This window comes from Mustela erminea, chromosome 3 (assembly GCF_009829155.1).
Source record: "Mustela erminea isolate mMusErm1 chromosome 3, mMusErm1.Pri, whole genome shotgun sequence".
NCBI lineage: Eukaryota > Metazoa > Chordata > Mammalia > Carnivora > Mustelidae > Mustela > Mustela erminea.
This window is the reverse complement of record NC_045616.1, coordinates 31,716,108-31,736,857: the sequence shown is the minus strand read 5'-3', so window position 1 is coordinate 31,736,857 and position 20,750 is coordinate 31,716,108. Positions and strand designations below refer to the sequence as shown.

The 20,750-nt window shown below is 36.6% G+C and overlaps 1 long non-coding RNA gene across 1 annotated transcript in view; it reads right to left on the bottom strand.

Annotated features, from left to right (window-relative positions):
* LOC116585570 overlaps positions 1–18,780 on the bottom strand; it is a 29,122-nt gene extending 10,342 nt beyond the window's left edge. Inside the window, exons 1-3 of the long non-coding RNA XR_004283695.1 lie at positions 18,738–18,780; positions 4,441–4,517; positions 280–375 (exon numbers count right to left, since the gene is read on the bottom strand). This is a non-coding gene — a long non-coding RNA (uncharacterized LOC116585570). The remainder of the gene's footprint in view (positions 1–279; positions 376–4,440; positions 4,518–18,737) is intronic.
* Positions 18,781–20,750: the final 1,970 nt, after the last annotated feature.

The window sequence follows — 20,750 nt, the reverse complement described above, 5'->3', positions numbered from 1 at the left end:
TGAGTTTGTAAATTCACAGCATCTGGCTGACTGAAGGTGCTTATAAGGCAGCCATTAGTTTCTTGGATAATGTGGAATTAACTGTACATTTATTCCCCCTGAAAATAAGTAAATATTTATTTTCACAATATAACTTCAAAGGTAGAAGGAGAATTTTGCTGTGTTTCTATTGCTCCACTGCAGTTGTTGATGTTAAATAAAGTGGAAGGACTATGTCCTTAGCAGTTACAAGGGGTAAACTTGCAGCATGGATACTATAAAAACTGGAAAATTCCTTACCTTAATGCACATTCATGGCTGGTTACACATCTAGCAATCCAAAGAGGTAAGAATCTTCAGATTCACACTCTTCTTTATAGGCATTTGCTTCTGGAGCTGTCTGGGAAACCATGAGCGAATATAAATAATTTAAAATCAGGATAACACAGGGCTGTCTGGTAGCTCAGTCAGTTAAGCATCTGCCTTCAGCTCAGGGCATGATCTCGGAGTCCTGGGATTGAGCCCCAAGTCTGGCTCTTCGCTCAGAGGGGAGTGTGCCTCTCCCTCTCCTTCTGTGTTCTCTCTCTCTCTCTCAGATAAATAAGTAAAAACAGGATAAACCCTAATGATATGGACTAGTAACATATTGCCCTGAAGCACTAAAAAAAAAAAAAAAAAAGAAAGAAAGACAAACAAAACACAGTTAAAGAAAATATAAGTATGGTGACAGTGTTTCTAGCAGGCTATCTGAACACCAATGTAAATAATAAAAAACAGAAGATTAATGTTAATCCAAAGCCCTTCTTCCTCTCTGTTACCAGTCCCATCAGTTTGAACAGTCCCACACCTGTCACGGAGACCTTTGCTGTGAATTTTTGTGTGATTTCTCATCAGGCATTTCCTCTTCCTTGAGAAACGATGCCAGGTGTTACTTTTTGCCAATTCTCAGACAAAGTGGTTTACATGGAACCAAGTCCATCCTCAGGTGTTAGGGGTGGACATCTGATCCTTGAGGGCCTGTCAGAACATTGTCCCCCGCCCTCAATCATAGTAATTGGTTAAGCAAAGAAAACATCACCATATCAGACATTCCAAGACTTTTGACAGGGGCACTAGGTGAAAAATCCTTTCCTTTCTCCTACCTTAGAACATGAGAAGATTTTTTTTAAAGATTTATTTATTTATGTGGGCTCTTGTGTGGCTCAGGTCATGGTCCCGGGGTCCTGTGATCCAAGCCCCACATCAGGCTCCCTGCTCGGTGGGAGACCTGCTTCTCCCTCTCCCACTCCCCCTTGCTTGTGTTTCCTTCCTCTCTTTCTGTGTCTCTCTCTGTCAAATAAATAAATAAAAATCTTTAAAAATAAATAAATACAATAAAAGGATTTATTTATTTACTTGAGAGAGTGAGTACAAGTGAGTGGGGGGAGGGGCAGAGAGAGAGAGAAGAAGAAGACAGAGAATCTCTCAAGCAGACTCCCCACAGAGTGCAGAGCAAGATATGGGGCTCCATCTCACTCTCCATGAGATCATGCGGGTAAGCAAAACTAAGAGTTGGATGTTTAACTGACTGAGCCACCCAGGCACCCCAGAACATGGGAAGATACCAGGTCTGAGCTGCTAGGAGACAGCCCAAAGAGAAAGCCCACCTAAGAGGGAGGCCAACTCTAGAAGGATGAAGGATAAAGGACCAAGATTAAAAGGTTCTGGTTATACCAATACATTGGATTTAGCAATACTGCAGATAAGAAATACCCTGGACTTTCAGGTATAGGAGTCAATGAGCTCCTTTCATTGCTGAAGCCAGTTTGGATTGGATTTTCTATCACTTGAACTAAAAATCCCTGACTAATACATTCATGAATGTGTAATAAGTATATTTAAAATAAGTATGATCTAGTCTTCTTCCATAGATCATGCAGGCAAAACCCCTCACAGATGTCTCCCATCTAAATAGTCTTCCAGCACAAATATATATCATATTAATAATAGAGTCAAAAAGTTCTTTTAAATCTTTGATTCCCCCAACATCAAGCGTACTTAATGAGGAGTGAGAAATCCTCAGTAAATGTTTATTGAATGACTTGAAAATGACAGGCTGAATAAATGAATGAGTAATGTAAATCCCTGACCTTGTCTAACATCAATCCCTACAGTGAGCATTCTCTGTATAGATAATCATTAATCCTAATTTAATGATTTCCAGGAATCACTAGAAACTCTCAGCTCCTTCAGTGGAAAGAAAAATATTCAATTAGCTTTATCTAATGCAAACAGAATGTGTCTACAATATTCTTGGTGCTTGGTTAGAGATTGGAAAAAAGCACATTAAATTAGCCTGGTTCTTGTCACCTAGGAACTCATAAGATATAGGGATATGTATAGCGAGAGTTCTAAAGGAAATATGACTCTATAAACTATATGTATATGGTTAAGCATAATTAATTTTTTTTAAGATTTTATTTACTTATTTGACAGAGATCACAAGTAGGCAGAGAGGCAGGCAGAGAGAGAGAGAGAGAGAGAGGAGGAAGCAGGCTCCCTGCTGAGCAGAGAGCCCGATGCGGGGCTCGATCCCTGGACCCTGGGATCATGACCTGAGCCGAAGGCAGAGGCCCAACCCACTGAGCCACCCAGGCGCCCCAAGCATAATTAATTTTTGAAAAATTTATCACATAATACTGAGTCCCTAAACATTCATAGGAGTTCTCCTCTAAAAAAATATACTACATTGTTTGCACAAATAACAATTGAAGTCATTTATTAAGCACTTACTCTGTACCATGCTCTGTGCTAAATTCTTTATGTATACCACTATTTCTTGAACTCCTCATAACCACTGTATATGGTACAGTAGAAGGTGATTCACCTAAGACTTTAAATACTGTAATCATTCAAATAATGAACTTGTTCTTTTAAACAGGTTTTCTCTGATACATTGTATAATAATAGATAATCAGTTTGCTGCAACTTGTGCTGAGGAGCAGTGCAAACTCCAAGGCTACAAATGAGAGGTAGGTGATGACAAAGTGAACAAGGTGGTGTGGATTTATAAAGGATGGGTCGAAACTGATTCTGATGAGGCTGTTTGATGCTATGCAAATTTCATAATTCCCATGGAACAAAATATATTCACTAATGTGAAGTTATTACGGATATATAGTTTGGGGGAGAGCCTTGAAAATAAAGAATGACACCAGCAATTGGAGGCTCCTGTCTGATTTTTTCCAAAGACCTTTTGGATTGTTCTCTCCTGTGGCTGCTACAGAAAAGCAAATGCTGATGAATAGTGATCTTCCCAAACTTCTTTCTGCAGGTTAGGAATAAATTTCATGTTTCTAAAATAAATTTCAGACTTAACAAGATTACTAGACGCCTTTTTTAACCATTGTTTAGGAAATGAGTATGGTTTATAAATTCTAATTTTGCAGTAATAATTTGGTAGGCAAAATATACTAATTACACATATTCACATCATTAAATACTTCTATTTTATGTGATACATATTTTCCTTTCACAGGTAAGCAAATATTTTCATTCAAAGCAAAATATCTATAGATATGCAATAAATTCCTTAAGCAACTTGAAGTGGTAAGTAAAAAAAAGTGTTTGTAGGACATCTATGCATTTTAACTTATTTCTTACCATACTGGACATCGCATATACCAAACTGTCCATCTAAAATGTGTAAAACATCTAAAATGTGTAAAACATTGTATTCTTTTGCAGTTAAGATATCTAATGTAAGAAATATTAATCTGTAATGAATTAGGCCCTGGCAGTCCAAGTAAATAACCTTTTACTGTAGTACTCACACTTATTAACTTATTAACATATAATAATATATAATATATTATATGTAATATAGTAATAATAACTCACAGCTATTAATTAATAAAGACCGGGACTCAGAGAAGCTAAGTAACTTGCCCAAGGTCAAACAAATAATAGTTGGCTGAACCAAAATTAAAATCTTTGTCTCTCAGATTCCAAAGCCCATGCTCCTTAGTAGTGTGATATATCATTCAAAGAGTTATAACCAAAGGAAATGCAATATGATTGGTCTGGCACAGCCTATATGGAATACAATGTATCACATTAGATACAACAGTGTAGAATGAAATATACTAGAACATAACTCCTTGAAGTCAAGAATTTTTATGTTTTATTCACTGTTATAGTCCCAGGACCTCTGATAGTTACTAATACATAAGAGATACTTAATAAATATTTGTAGAACAGATAGAAAAATGGATTACTTAGTTTCTTTACTGTTAACACAATCTAATACTTAGCTTGTTTAGCACTGAGAGGATAAATGTGTATTTGTATTTACATCTACTAAAACTGTTATTTTTTTCTCACAAGCAAGTAATAAGCCACAACACTTCCATCATGTAATTGTGAAGTGTTTTTAAATTAACAATTATTTATTCATTCAACAGATGCTTATTGGGTACCTACAATATGCTGTATATCCAGGTCTTTTGAGATCCATCAGCAAACACAACAAAAAATTCTGCCTTCATGGAACTTGCATTCTAGAAGGAGAGAAAGACAACAAACAATACAGCTTATGAATAAATAACATAGTACACTGGAAAATAACAAATGCTATGTAAAAAGGAAAAAAAGTAGAGTAAGATCAAAAGTTCTGGGTTTGGGGGGGCATGGGATGCAACTGTTAATATTTAATAGTGTGCCACTATTGTCTCTACTGAGACAGTGACACTTGAGCAGGAGGTGACAGAATTAGGCACATAGGTAGCTGGTGGAAGAGTGTTTCAGGCAGAGGAAACAGTCGATGCAGGCCCTTAGGTGGGAATGTAATTGGCAGATTTGCACAACAGCAAGAAGGCCATTGTGACTGGACCAGAGGGAACAAGGGGGGATCTAGGAGGAGACGAAGCAGCAGGAGTAAAAGAGCAAAGCACTCAGAGTTTTGTGGCCACGGTAAGGCTCTTTTATTCCAAGTGAAATGTGACAGCATTTTGTGTACAGATTAAAGAGGCCAAAAGTAGAAGAAGGGAGAAGAACTCTTGGAGTTTAGTGCAGCAATCCAGGTTAGAAATAACAGTGTCTGGGACCAGGGTAACAACAGTGAGGTTGATGAGATGTGAGGAGATTTTAGATATATTTTGACAGTGGTGTCAAAAGTCTGTCTTTACAAAGAGGACATGGAGTATGAGAGAAAGGGAGATAATATCAAGGTTTTTGGTCTACAAAACTGCAAAGATAAAGTGGCACTCACTGAGGGAACATTATATATATAGCAAATCCGTTGGGGTGGGAGAGGTTATTTCTAGATATTTGTAAGAATAAGGCATTTGGAAAAGAGATCTGAACTGGACATGCAAATTTGGGAGTCATGGCATAGAGATGAGTTTTTGTTTTGTTTTTTTAAAAAAAGACTTTATTTATTTATTTGACTGACAGAGATCACAAGTAGGCAGAGAGGCAGGCACAGAGAGAGGAGGAAGCAGGCTCCCCGCTGAGCAGAGAGACCAATGTGGGGCTCGAGCCCAGGATCTTGGAATCATGACCTGAGCCAAAAGGCTTTAACCCACTGAGCCACCCAGGCACCCCTAGAGATGAGTTTTAAGTTTTTTTTTTTTTTTAATTTATTTATTTGACAGAGAGAGATCACAAGTAGATGGAGAGGCAGGCAGAGAGAGAGAGAGAGAGAGGGAAGCAGGCTCCCCGCCGAGCAGAGAGCCCAATGCGGGACTCGATCCCAGGACCCTGAGATCATGACCTGAGCCGAAGGCAGCGGCTCAACCCACTGAGCCACCCAGGCGCCCTAGAGATGAGTTTTAAAGCCATGAAACTAGATGATCGTCAAGGCACTAAATGCAGAAAGAGGAGAGAATGAAATCAGGAGTGAGCCTGACTTCTAGGGCTCATAGAGAAGAAGAGATCACACAGAAGAAGGGAAAAAATCAAGGAGACTGAAAATGTGTAGCTAGTAAAGGAGCAGAAAACACAAACCAGTACAGTATCCTGAAGCCAAAGGAAGAAAGTGCATGAATGAGAAAAGAAGAAGCAACAACAGTGCCAACTGACATCAAGTCAAATAAAGATTAAGATCAGTTTTAAAAGAGTTATGGGGGCAAAGTCCTGATTAGAATGGGATTAAGAGAGGTGGGAAAAGAATAGAGACATTGTCAAATAGACTCTTTTGAGGAGTTTTGTTCCAAAGAACTAGAGCAGAAGTAAAAATCTAAGGGTTTTTTAAGATAGAAGAACTAGTAGTAGTATGTGTACATGATTATGAATATGACCCACTGGGAAGTAAAAAACAAACAAACAAACACAACTGTGAAATCCCAGAATTCCTGGAATAATGTTTTTTGATAAATGAGAGGAGCAGGATCAAGTATATATGGTGGCTATATGTCAGGTCCTACACAGTTCATCTCTCTAGAAACATAAAGGAGGCAAAGTATGTAGGGGCAGAGGAGGTGATGGGCGATGTGGAAGTTCTCATCAGATGCCTTCCATTTTTTTCAGTGAGTGGTAGCAGTATAAAGGATCCACTTCCGGTTGGTAGTCATGGATTAAAAATGAAGAAAGTCAGCAGAGCAGTGGACATTTCTTCAGCCATGTTCATCCACAGATGCCTGCAGAGACTGGATTGGATATTTCCAGAGTTATTGGTTATAAAGGACAAAGCCAGAGATGGGCAAGGGAGTGATTATAATGATCAGACATGAAATTAGGTGTGGTGAGGAAGCAAGAGGGAGAACACCAAGGGATTAGGAGGCAATGGAAGGTGGCTGGTAGGATCAGTGGATGGAGGTTCTCAGCGGCATCATTTTAGTTCAATCCGGTTTTTTTTTTTTTTTCCCAACCATTCGATTCTTTTTGAATCTTCATTCTGTTATTAATTGTACAGCTTTTTTGTGTCCCATGAAAATAATGATAAATGCAGCATTAAATCACTCATTCTTTCATATGTTCAGAAAAATTTTACCAATGGACAGTAAGTACCAGATGCTGTGGGATATAAAGTAAGATTGCTCTTTGGCCTCATGTAGTCCACAGCCTAACTGAGGAAACAGAGAGGTGGGTGAGGGATCACAGAACAATGCAGACTCCCATTAGGAGGGATTCTGAAGCAGTGCTTTGAAGATCAAATAGGAAATTTAAAAAGGGTGCCTTCCACGGCTCGTCCAAATCCTAAATTAAAATGCTAATGGAGGCTGGGCCAATTTAAGGCCTGTGGGATGCCCCCAAAGATCACCTAAATTATACAATTTCACTAAGTAGCCATAACTGTTCTACTAAACATGTCCATTTCACCCAGCTCTGTTTACCTCATCTTGTCCATGAAACCACTTGGAGCAACTACTTCCTGTGCCTTGCTGAAATCAAAATGCTTTCGGTTTCTCTAACCTCCCAATGTAACGACCCTATCTAAGGTAGAGAGATTGGTTTGCCACTCGTTCTTAGAAAATTCATACAGACCTTCATAATTTATTATGAAGAGACAACTTATTCCCCAAGTGCCAACAAACTGCATGTCTCACATTCTGTTTTAGGATTTTGCCACTAGCTAATATCAGATTCACCATTTGTCACTTGCCTGTTTAAAGAGGATGAAACCAGGTTGGAAATCAGTATCTCCTTCTGATAATGTTTTAAGGAGATGATAGTGTTTGAGAGTCACTTTCATGTTAAGGGAATTGAGGGGAAAGTAATGCCTAAGACAAAAGTTGAAGGCAGACAGGGTGAAAGATATGGAACAAAAAGAACATTGGCCTGGAGAAATGGTGTTATTTAAGAAGTTTGCATTCAGTTCATGAAGGGGAGTAATCTAGGTCAGCCTGGATGAAGTCCTTAGAATTCAAAGATAATGTCTTGGTTCTGACATCTGGTGAAGGGCCCTCTCAGAGCCGAAGATAAAAGCAGACTTACTGGGGAAAAAACTTGGAAACGACTTTTAAATAAAACAAAGGAAATTCTTTTCTATGACATCACACAAATTCTGCCAAATCCGAGTTTGCCAGCGCTTGTCACAATGTTTACAATTAAAAATTTGAATACATAAAAGTCCTTGCTTCCACTGCAGTTCAGCAAGGCTGCCAAGAATCTGGGAGAGCTCCTTCAAGGGAGAGGGGGAAAACACACAAAAACATTAACTAGATGATGACAAAGACTCACAGCTCAACCCAGATAATAGAGACTAGTGTGTTAAAGAGAATGTATTAAATGGGTCAGCCCAGGCCTATCTGACAGCCAGCCATTAATTGCTTTCTTTTTTTTTTCTTTCCTTAATTGTAAAAGTTTATTCCCAAGTTTTGTTTTATTTAATTCCCTTAGTGTCTATATTAATTTTTCAATCTTAAAACCAAAATACAGATTTAACACTTCTTCTATTAAGGTTAAAAGAAGTACCTAACCAAGGATAAGACTCCTTTTGATTATCTTTTGGTTAAATTTCACTAATTTCTTTTTTTTTTTTAAATGCTTGAGTGAAGTATCTGATGAGCAGAAAATCCAATATACCCTGTTCAGTTTTTGCTGGGGGAGGCAGGAGGTGGAAACTGGAAATCCTGAAATTGCCAAAATTAAAATAGTCTGATTAAGTTTCTTCTCAACTTAATATTAGGAACAATTTATTATTATGCCTAGACTTGCCAGCCCTGGAATCAAATATGTTTTCTCTAGGGAAAGCAGCAAAGGCAATTAGAACAATATGCCAATTGTTGCAGTTTAGAAATAGCACTGAAATATTCTTTGCATTTCAACAGACAAAAGTTTTAACCCACATTATTTATGAAACAGCAACCGAACAGTGTGAGTAATTATATGGGTGGGTACTCCATGGGTGGGTATTGTTCTATCATTTTATATTCTCTCAATAACAGGCATGCTACAAAAGCAAGAAATTTTGAAACTGAGCTACATGAATAATTTAGATTGAAATGACATTAAACATACACAAAATTAATCTGGCATATTTAATGATGAATCATTGTTCTTTTATATTGGTGATCATGCATAATTGACAATGGGTTTACATATTTATTGGAACTAGTATCTTTAAGGATTTTTTTCTCTCTTTCTTATTTCTCAGTCTCTACTGTCAGTGTTGCTTGACAGTTTCCCTCATTCCGTGGTAGATTTTAATTTTTATCACTTTACTCCTGCCATGTAAATTAACATAAGATTTAGGGGTACCCGGGTGGCTCAGTTGCTTAAATGTCTGCCTTTGGCTCAGGTCATGATCTCAGGGTCCTGGGATCCAGCCCCATGTCGGGATCTCTGCTCAGTGGGGAGCTTGCTTCTCTCTCTCCCTCTCCCCAACTCATTCTCTCTCGAATAAATATATAAAATTCTTAAAAGAAAAAAAAAAAAACACAAGATTCTAAACTTAGCACCTCCAATTTAGGCCCAAAGCTCTACTCTGAGGACCTCAGTGCCCGTGAGTGCTTTGCCCGTCTTACATCACCACACAGGTCTTCAAATGCCCCTGAAACTACTCTCCATTCGGGACCCTTAGGAAGTCCTGACATCTGAAGAGTTAAGAGACTGAAAACATGGGTTCTAAGTCTGTCTGTGTGTTGGTGATAGGGCAGCACACGCTGGAAGCAGTATCCAGGGAGGGGGGTGAGGGAACTAGTCAGTCCACCTGGCTACACAATAAAGGAAGAAGATGCCAGGGATGGAGCAGATTGGAGTTTAAAAACCTGCACTGTGATTCCTTCAGAGGCAACACGAAGCTGCTCCCATTGTTTTTCCTTCTTATCTGCTTTCTTCCTGACATTTAGGACCTTAATATTACCAGATGCCTTAAAAGGAAGGGACAGTTTATATCCACATTATTTCATAGATGTCTTTTCGATCATGCGCATTGCCTAGCATCAGGACTTAGCGTAACGCCTCAGATGCTATAGGAATTCAATGAATAATTGACTTACATTATTTTTATCATTTTTTAAAGAAACTGCTCAGCCTTCAATATATGTGGCTCATTAGAACCAGGCCATTGGCTCACTTAACCTGTAAGCCATAAATTACTAACTGAGCCCAGTTCTGGGTCATTCACCCAGTATTCTAGGTACAAAACAGGTAGAAATCTATTTCCTGTCTCAAATCTACATTTTTGTCTTAAATATGAATTTAAGTGTTTAAATTCATATTTAAATATGAATTTAAATATAAATTTTTTTTAAGATTTTATTTATTTATTTGACAGAGAGAGATCACAGTAGACAGAGAGAGAGAGAGAGGGAAGCAGGCTCCCTGCTGAGCAGAGAGCCCGATGCGGGACTCGATCCCAGGACCCTGAGATCATGACCTGAGCCGAAGGCAGCGGCTTAATCCACTGAGCCACCCAGGCGCCCTAAATATAAATTTTTAAATGTGAATTTGATCCTACAACCAGCAAGCTGCTTGAGCTTAGAGCCAATGGTTACTATACTACCTTGGTTTTCTCATCTTTAAGAAGAGGCACTTATTCATTTTGATAAGTTTTATGAAGTGGATCCTATGCAGAACATCATGCTAGACACTTCCATAGAGGAGAAAGAGAACAGTGTGGCACCCTGGGCTTTTTTTAGGGGCTGAGACCATACAAAACAGGTAGGTATCCACCCTTGCCTAAGCATTCACAAGAAACGGTATTTAGGAACCTCTCTTAATAAACAATGTTAACCAAAAAAGTAATTCTTCACTTCCACTTTCTTTTCCTTAAATCCCTTTTGGGGTTTAGTAAGGACACTGATAAGATGCCTTATATTCCCTAGAGTTAGAAAGCTTTTTATTTCTAATCTAAATCCTTCCTGCTATAGCTTAAATCCATTTCCTCTTATTCTATTCTCATGGAAGACAGAGAAAAACCATTCATCCTCCTCTATATAATAGTCCTTCATGTATTAAAGATTTCAGCCTTCATTTCTCCAGGTTACATAATGCCAATTCTTTTCATTTTACTCATATATCTTATTTTCCCAAGCTTTTAAATTAATTCCATTGCACTCCCCTTGGACTATATGGATAATGAAATAGTCATGCAGCCCCTTTCAGATTCTAATTGGGTAATAAACCTTCAGGGAGGCAAGTATTTTTAAATCTTAAATCAGAATCTCACATGATCTGGGGTTTAAAACATTTCTGGCGAGCAGGAGACGTTGGAAAGCACATGTACCACTGGCACAGAAAGCATGGGATGAAGTGGGAAAGTACCATTTGGATGTTATTATTTCATAAAAGAGAAAAGTAAGGCGTGTGTCACAGCAAATAAGGAAAAGATGCAAGATTAAAGTTACAATTAAAATAACCAGCTGCTGATTCCTGGTTTCCTACCAAATTGCTGTCAAGTGACCATGATATCTGATCATAGTAATCTAGGCTGAAGTTTAAAAAAAAAATAAATCACATTATCACAGCTTAATTGGGCAGTGGGAATTCACCATGCACAGCGTTGATAATACTTTTCTGGAAAGTCTTTCTGTTATCTTCTCTTCCCTCTCCAGTGAAGTGCTACAAAAGAGTTCCTCTCCACTAATATATTCTACAGGGGGAAATAAGTAAAATCTCTGATGTTAATTAATTCAACTTCATATAATGTCTAAATCAATGAGCATGTATATGAAATATTATTTGCCTTAATTTGGCAACGATGCATGGACAAATAAAATATGGTATATCTATACAATGGAATATGATTCAGCCATAAAAAGGAACGAAGTGTTAACACGTGCCACATACCATGAATAAACCTTGAAAATGTTAAGTGAAAGGAGCTAGACACAAGAAGCCACATATTGTAGGATTCCATCTGTAGGAAACGTTCAAAACATAGAGGCAGTGACAGATCAGTGGTTGCCAGGGGCTTTGGGAAGAGGGATGGAGAGTAAATGCTTAGTGGGGACAGCATTTCCTTTTCAGGTGATGATGAAGTACTGGAACTAGATAATGGTGATAGCTGCACAACATTATGAAACATGTTTTAAAATAGGAAATTTTACGTCATCTGTATTTTGCCACAATAAAAAAAATTATTTGTATTCTCAGGAACTGCATGTATTAATGCAAAATTAGGCACAGATAGAGGTGGGAACTGAGAGGACCCTCTTGCAAGTTGAGTTGAGTATTTACTGGGAGCCTAGTGAGAGCCAAGTATTAGGCTGGGCACTGAGACAGCAGCAACAGAGACAGATGTGGGCTCTGGTACAGAAATTTCCCAGAGCATCACTTCCATTTCTTCTCTTCTGACAGAGATGAATTTATTCTTAAAGGAAAAATAAGAATAAAAGTAATGATTGGACTCTATAGACCCACCTCTATACATGATAATAAACAACCCAAAATGAAGTCACTAGGTGCTTAAGCCCATAAAAGTTCATCTTGGGTTCTAAAATAAGGACTGTCAAATTTACACTTAACTTACTGAATGCCATAAAAATAAGGCTTAATGTATACTGTATCTGCATACAATTTCACAGATCGAAATCCTTCCATTCTTATATACTATTTATTATAAAGAAGAAACACACAGGATAGTTTGGATTACTGTTCAATAAATACTTCTTCTGCACTTCCCTCCGTGGGTGTCCTGTATTCCCCTGCCCCATTGATTCAGGGCTTGGCCACATGACTAGATTTAGCCAATGGAACTTTAGAGGATGATGGGCATGGAGGCCTTAAATGTGTTTGCACGGTTAAGTTTGGTGCTGTGTCTCTGCTCTCTGTCACAGGAATGTGCTCTGGACAGACGTCAGTCCAAGAACAGTGAAAGACACGTAAGGCATATATAACCTTAACCAGCAGCCTGAAGAATTGTCCAATTGTTCTGGATTAAATCAAACTGCAGTCAAACAAGGACCTTTGGAGCAGGAGAATAATTTCATGTTGTTGTCAGTCATGGAGTTTTAGAGTTCTTAGGCAGTGTTATTGTGGTAACAGCTGATTAGTACAACACATACATTGAAACAAACATGCCCAGGATTCTCTCACAATATGACTTTTTAAAATACTTAGCAAGTTAACCATCAATAATAAATTAGTTTTTCTTTCCATATTTTCTTATTTAGTTACAGATTTAGTATTAAAAATTATCAACTGTGTAAAACGGAAATTTAAACTAAGTCATCTAACTTTTATCTATTAGTATAACTGATAAGATTTGCAAGGATGGGTTATGGACATTGGCGAGGGTATGTACCCCTGGGGCAAATAATACATTACACATTAATTTAAAAAAAAGGTTTGCAAGGATATATTACTGGGATGTGAAGAAATATAGAAACTACATTTGCTGCATATATGCTGATATAATCAGGTTCCAGTAAACATCTTGATGAAAGCAAATTAATCACTAATTTGACATTTTCTTTTGGCAAATTAGCAAGATTAAGTTTCACATTAAATGAAAATGTGTTTGCATTGAAGTACTCCATCAAAGCAAAATCTCTGATGGCATGACTAAAGATGTATAATTCAAGGAAATCTCACTATATTCTTTCATTTTAAATGTTTCTATTCCTAATTTTCATGTTTTCAGTCCCCAATGTCACCTTTTTTGTGAAATTTTCCTTATAAAATATTCAAGAGATCTATAAGAAAAACGTTTGGCACATTTGGAAAAACCTCGCGATGTTATTCTTTTAACCTGTGTCCCTCCATTGGTTTAAGTGGAAATTTAAAATGTGAAACACCATAGAGTGAATATTAAGAAAAGTTTCACAAAAAGACTGTGTTTATTAAAGAACTGTGCTTGTGTTTTAATTTTTCATAGAGGACAAGGTTTTTTCCTCATAAAGTGCTAGTTTATCAGATAAATATAATTTACAAACTATAACGGAACATCATGTGAAGGTAATTTTCCTCTCACTGGTTACTTTCTGTCATTCACAGAAGTTCACTGGGGTAAGAAAACATGCATGCAAAAGAATACACCAAGAAGAAAATGAAACAGTGCTCTTTAAGAAGTATATTCAAGGGGCGCCTGGGTGGCTCAGTGGGTTAAGCCTCTGCCTTCGGCTCAGGTCATGATCCCAGGGTCCTGGAATTGAGCCCCACATGGAGCTCTCTGCTCCACAGGGAGCCTACTTCCTCCTCTCTCTGCCTGCCTCTCTTCCTACTTGTGATCTCTGTCAAATTAAAAAAAAAAATTAAAAAAAAGAAACATATTCAATTAAAATTTTTAAAAAGAAAAACAAAAAAATTAACCTTGGAAAAAATACTTGAGGATAGATAAATTATAGACAGGCAAGGAGACCTAGCATCTAATTCCTTGAGATAGCTCAGAGTTAAACATGACTGTAAAAAGGCCAAAACACACCCCAAAGTACCCACAAAAGGAAGTGTACCAGAAACTGTTATTTATTCATTCGTTCAATAAACATCAATCATACACTATGTACTTGACTAGAAATTTAAATAAATCAAGGAAGTGGAGATTATAGGTTGTAGGAACGCTGAGAAACTTATATATGGACTAGAATAGAAAAACACAGCAAGGAATTCTGTCCTGGGAGGAAAAAGTGGAAAAACTCCAGAGGCAAGTCTCCACAGCATGTTCATTGTGTGTGTCCTTTGACTAAATTAGAGCCATAGAAACCTCCCTTTGTATATTCATGCACTGTAAAGCAGTAGGTCTTGTGACCAGAAGGAGAACCTAAAGCAAGAGAAGAAACTATTTGGAGAGATCTATCAATTTTACTGTTGTAAAAACTGATAGATGAAATGTTTTGCTGTGTAAATTTAGAAATGCAGTGGACTCCTAAACTGGTTAAAAAAATAAATAAATATTTTTAATAAATTCCTAATACCCATGAGACCAAGTAAATATCAAGTCTAAATTATTTTAAATGCCTAGATAACGTCCAAAATATTTTTTAAAGTTTTTCATTTCTGCAGTGGATAGGATAGCCCCCTGAGATTCCTGGCATCTAGTGTGCACACATCTTCTCCAGCGATTCAAACAAACACTAACATAGGTGCCATTGTGAAAGGTTTTTGCAGATGTAATTAAGGTCCCTAAACAGCTGACCCTAAATTAGGGACATTACATGGGTGGATAGGACCTAATCTCATTAACCTTTTAAAACAGAGTTTTCTCCCATTTGTCTCATAAGAGAAAGTTAGAGGGCTTCAAAGTGTGAGAGTCAATGAGAGAGAAATTCCCCATTGCTGGCTGTATTCATTTCTGATTGCTGTTGTAACAAGTCATTCCAGATTTAGTGGCTTAAAACAGTGAAAATTTATCCCCTTATGTTCTAGAGGTCAGAAATCCAAAATGAATCTTGAGAAGCTAACATTTTTAAGATTTTATTTATTTATTTTGAGAGAAAGAGAGAGAGAGCACAGGCGTTCATGAGTCAGGGAAGGGGCAGAGGAAGAGAGAGAATCCCATGCAGACTGCACACTGAGTGGAGAGCCCAGGATGGGGCTTGATCTCACAACTATGAGATCATGACCATGAGATCAAGACCTGAGTCAAAATCAAGAGTCAGACACTTAACCCATTGAGTCATCCAGGTGCCCCATCAGGCAAACATTAAGGTGTCAGTAGGCCAGTTCCTTCTGGAGGCTCCAAGAGATAATTTGTACCTTGTTCTACCTGCTTCTAAAGGCAGCAGAATTCCCTGGTTCCTGTCTACATCATTCCAATCTCCTCTCCTGTCTTCTTATTGCCTTCTCTGCTATTAGGACCCTCGTGATGACGTTCAGGCCTATCCAGACAGTCCACGATAATTCCTCATCTCAAGATCCTTAATTTAATCGCATCTGCAAAGTCTCTTGCCATACAAGGTAACACATTCACAGGCTTCAGGGAGTGGGACATGGCAATCAGGGAGGCACATTATTCAGCCTGTCACACTGGCTTTGAAGTTGAAATGAGTGACATGGTAAGGAACGTAGGTAGCCTTTCAGAGCTAAGAACAGCCCCCAGCTGATGGGCAGCAAGGAAAAGGAGACCCCAGTCCTACCACTGCAAGAATTGGGTTTTGCCAATGAAAATGAATTCAGAAACATAGTGTTTTCCAGAATGAACAAATGAGAACTCATTTAAGCCAACAGCTTCATTTCAGTTGTGTGATATTATGAGTAGAAAACCCAAACTTCTAACCTAGAGAATGGTAAGATATTACAGAGGTATTGTTTTAAGCCACTAAATTTGTGGTCATTTGTTACACAGCAAGAGAAGAGAAATACAATCTCAAAATATTTTAATCTCCAAATATTTTGAAAATATTTAAAATATTCCAAATCATTGCAGTATTCATAATGCTATGCACTAAAAAGTTTTGAACTCTGTCCTCAAGTCATTAAAAATGTGAGCAGTATGGATATGTGCAGGTATCAATATCACCTAGCTGTTCATGTTCTTTGTCAACATCAGTATAATTATTTTAGTCAGCTCATGCTCTAGTGACATATAAATGAAAGCCTTTGAAACCATGACGCTCAATTACATATTAGTTAGGAGCAAAAGACACAGCAAGGACTTGGGAGAAGATGGTATCATGCAATATTTATTCTTCCATTTCAATGAAATTCGGACCCAACCACAGGAGAATGTTGAGAACCAAAATCCATTTCCATAATCCTCATCAGAGTATAGTTTTTGCCTTTTTTTTTTTTGTAAGAGTAAATATAACTTCCCTTGGGTAGAAAGGGAAAATACCAAATCTATTAAAATAAATAAAATGAACCTATTTAGATACAAAAATCTTATCTATAATAGCAGGGTACTACCACAATTTATACCAAAGACTCTTAATGTATCTATCTTCCATATACGATGAAGTTTGGACCCAGCCACAGGAGAAATTTGAGATCTGAAATCCATTCCTATAATTTTCATCAGAGCACAGTTTTCATTGTTTTTTGAAGAGAAAATAGAATATCCCTTAAGTAGAAAAAAATATATAACCAATGACCAGGTTGAACCATGGAGAAAAACAAAAAACACCCACTTGAGTCATATTTGCATACAATGAGAACAAACAATGAAGCAGGGTTGAAGAAGTTACCATGTTCGTGCCATCTTTACTTTATGTGATAATCCATTGTTCTGATCTTTAAAACAAACAAAACTAGAAGGCAGTCCTCTTTTCCCATATCCTACCCCAACTCCCCACACAGACACATCTCAAGGCAGATGATTCATCAGATCTGGAAAATGTTTAGAGACAATAAGTACATCAAGGCTACAGGCTGCCTGCTCTCCTAGCACACACATCCCTAAACACTTTCCCCCCCATAAACACACCTTGACTGGTTTCACTTTGAATTCGTGTCCATAAACCTCAAACAATCTCTTAATGCTCTCTGGCTATCTTACTATATACTTTCTTATCCTGTTCATTTTCTACTCTTCTAGGAAGCTATTTTATTTTTTCTCCTTTTATCTAAAATGTCCATCTTCTCCTCCTGCATTCTCTCTTGAACATGATTTTATTTCCAACTTCATTATGAAAATTGAAGCAATCAGAAGAGAACATTCACAGATTCCGACTACCACATCTAACCAATGGACAGTCTTGTCCATTGTCACCTGTTACTTTGACAGTTTCCTGTATTGTCACCTATTACTTTGACAGTTTCCTGACATTAGCAGAGGAAGCACTCCTATAGTACATCAGTTCTGGACTGCTGTTCTGGGACTCATTTTTGGTGTCCTACTCTAGAACCTTCTTCTCCTGCCCTTCAAATGATGCTATAATACAAACTTTCCAGCTGTAAATTCTTTGTGCTTAAAATCGCTAAAGTAGCTTCCTTTACTGCAACTTAACTGACTGATACATTAGTCAGAAATTAATAAGAGAAAAATATCATTGTTAGTAGTTTTTTTAATAGAAAGAAAGGAACATACTCAACAAACAAAAGATGAAGAAGAGATTTTGAAATAGGCATACTCCAGGAAACAGAAGAAAATTTTAGACCAAATATCTTAAATATGTAATCAGATCAAAGACAAGAAAACAAAGGTGAGAGATGCTGTCTCAATTAAGGAAGAGGTAAAAAGGAGCAGGTAAAGCCTAAGGGGGAAACATCATTACAGAAATAAAAACCAAACTGAAAGCAGCAAAATGGTGACCAAACACTGGGGAAAACACGGTTGTAATATGGAAAGGAAGCTCCAGAAAATAACAGAGAAGTGAAGATAATAAATTTGAAAGGCAGCCAATACATAAAGAGGAGAACAGAATGTAAAAACCACTCATCCATAAAACATTCCTTTTCTTTTTTTTTTTTTTAATTTTTATTTATTTGTTAGAGAGATACAGAGCACAAGCACAGGCAGACAGAGTGGCAGGCTAGAGGCAGAGGGAGAAGCAGGCTCCCTGCCGAGCAAGGAGCCCAATGTGGGACTCAATCCCAGGACGCTGGGATTATGACCTGAGCCGAAGGCAGCCGCTTAACCAACTGAGCCACCCAGGCGTCCCTGAAACATTCCTTTTCTAAAAGAACACTTATATGTCCATGTTAAAAAAGGTTAACTGTGTTCTATGAAGAATGAATAAATGAACTGTGTTCAATTAAAGAATCATCATATTTCCTACTGATACTACTCTCTTTCAAAAACAAAGACTCTTGTAAGTACTTGAGAAGAATCAAATCCCCTACAAGAGTTTTTTAAAAATAGAATAATCTCGGTCTCCACTTCAGCAACACCAAAGGCCAAAAAGATGAGAAAACTACATCTACAGAGGGATAAAAGGAAGGGAATGGCATCCAAAACCTATACACCCAGCCAACAGACTGTCATGCCCAGGGCGGGGGGGGCGGGTATTTTGTGATACCTTGGGAATAAATGTACCATAACCTCTTTTTCAAAATAAAATGTACATGAATTCTTTATGGAAGGCACGTATTGCATGGAGCACTTGGTGTGGTGCATAAACAATGAATTCTGGAACACTGAAAAGAAAGGAAAATAAAATGAAAAAAAGTACATGAATTCTTAATAGGGCTAATTGAAAGATGATGCAAAACAAAAAATTCACTAGTGCAGATACCCCACTATAAAAGAACCGGTGGTATATAATGACTCAAAATAACATAAGTAATATAATATAAATATAATAAGAGTAATAGTATTGTAATTCTTAAAAGAAAGGCTATATAAATATTAATTATAGTGGTATAATTAGTGTTCAATACAAAAATTTCAAAATGGCCCAAGAGAAACAAAGGAAAAAATTAAAGAATATTCATAATCTAAAATCCCAGTATTGCTAACTATGAAACACTAAAAATAAACAAATTAATCAAATAAAATCAAACTACAAAACAAAAGTAGAGAAAGCAGAATGAAATAGTAACAATGGATATAGGATAACTGAATTAGAAAATGGAAATGCGAAAGAATTGATAAATCATCCTAGAGGAAATTTCTAAAATAATAAATTAAATAAATTGATACCTAAATATTTTAAAATAAATTGATACCTAGATAAATATTTTAAAATCCACAAACTCAAGAATGAGAATGAGAGGAAAACACAAATATGCCATAAATTAAAAGAATTTTAAGGACAGATTTGCACAATTGTTAGCTAATACATTTTTAAACTAGGGTAAAATGCATAATTCAATCCAAATTAAATATTTATTATGGGTATGAAGGAGGGCACATGTTGGGATGAGCACTGGGTATTATATGCAACTAATGAATTATTGAACACTACAATAAAACCTTATGATGTACTATATGTTGGCTAACTGAACCTAATGAAAAATAAAGAAGATTTTTAAAAGAGGAAAGATAAATAAATAAATATTTTAAAAGATTTATTATAAAATCATGAATATAAGACCAAGAAAAGATTGACAGATTATTTAAGGTTTATTATTATTGGTTATTTTAATTTTATAGAGCTACTTCCCTAAACATCACCTAACCCCAACAATTTCACAAATAAATTGTATCAAATCTGTAAGGAAAAAAAATTCCCATCCTATTTAAACTGTGCCAGAGCACATTAAAAAAAAAAATAGCCCCCTGGCTATTTATAAAATAACATATTACTGCCATTGTAATCACATAAAAGTAGCTATTAAAAAGAAAATATAGGCTAATTTCACTTTTCTGATTTTAATCATTCCAGGAAGTCAGAGTTGGATCAAAATCAATAATTCTACTAATAATTTTCACCATATAGTAACCTAAATAGATAGCAAAAATATATTTGATAAAATTTAACCTTTTATAAGAATTGGCTTAAAAATTTCATTCTTAATTTTTAAAAATTTCAATAAAAATCAACTTTTTTAGCTACTTAACTATACAGCATATATAATCCAAATGCCAGTATCATGCTTATTGTTACACTAAAACATATGATTAAAGTAAGGAATGGGGTAAGAAGATGCCTAATATCACCACGATAAATTCACTTTGCTCTGACAGAACTCTGAAAACAGCACCAGAGTAAGATTTAGCTATATATATATATCGATATATATATATATATATATATATATAGCTAAATGTGTGTGTATATATATATATACACACACATACACATACATGTATATGTAGCTATATATATATACATATGTGCATGTGTATACATATACATATTTTTTTTTAGAGAAAGACACTGTCATTACTGTTCACAAACTATATGATTATCTCTCTGGAAAACCCAAAGCAAACAACTAGTACTAGCAGAAAACAAAGTATTCAGCATTTAGCTGGATCCAAAATTAATATATAAAAACCAATAGCTTATTTTCTTATAAAACATAATGGAAAAATATATTTATAATTGAAACAAAAACTATAAAACATTCCGGGGAAGCTTAAACAA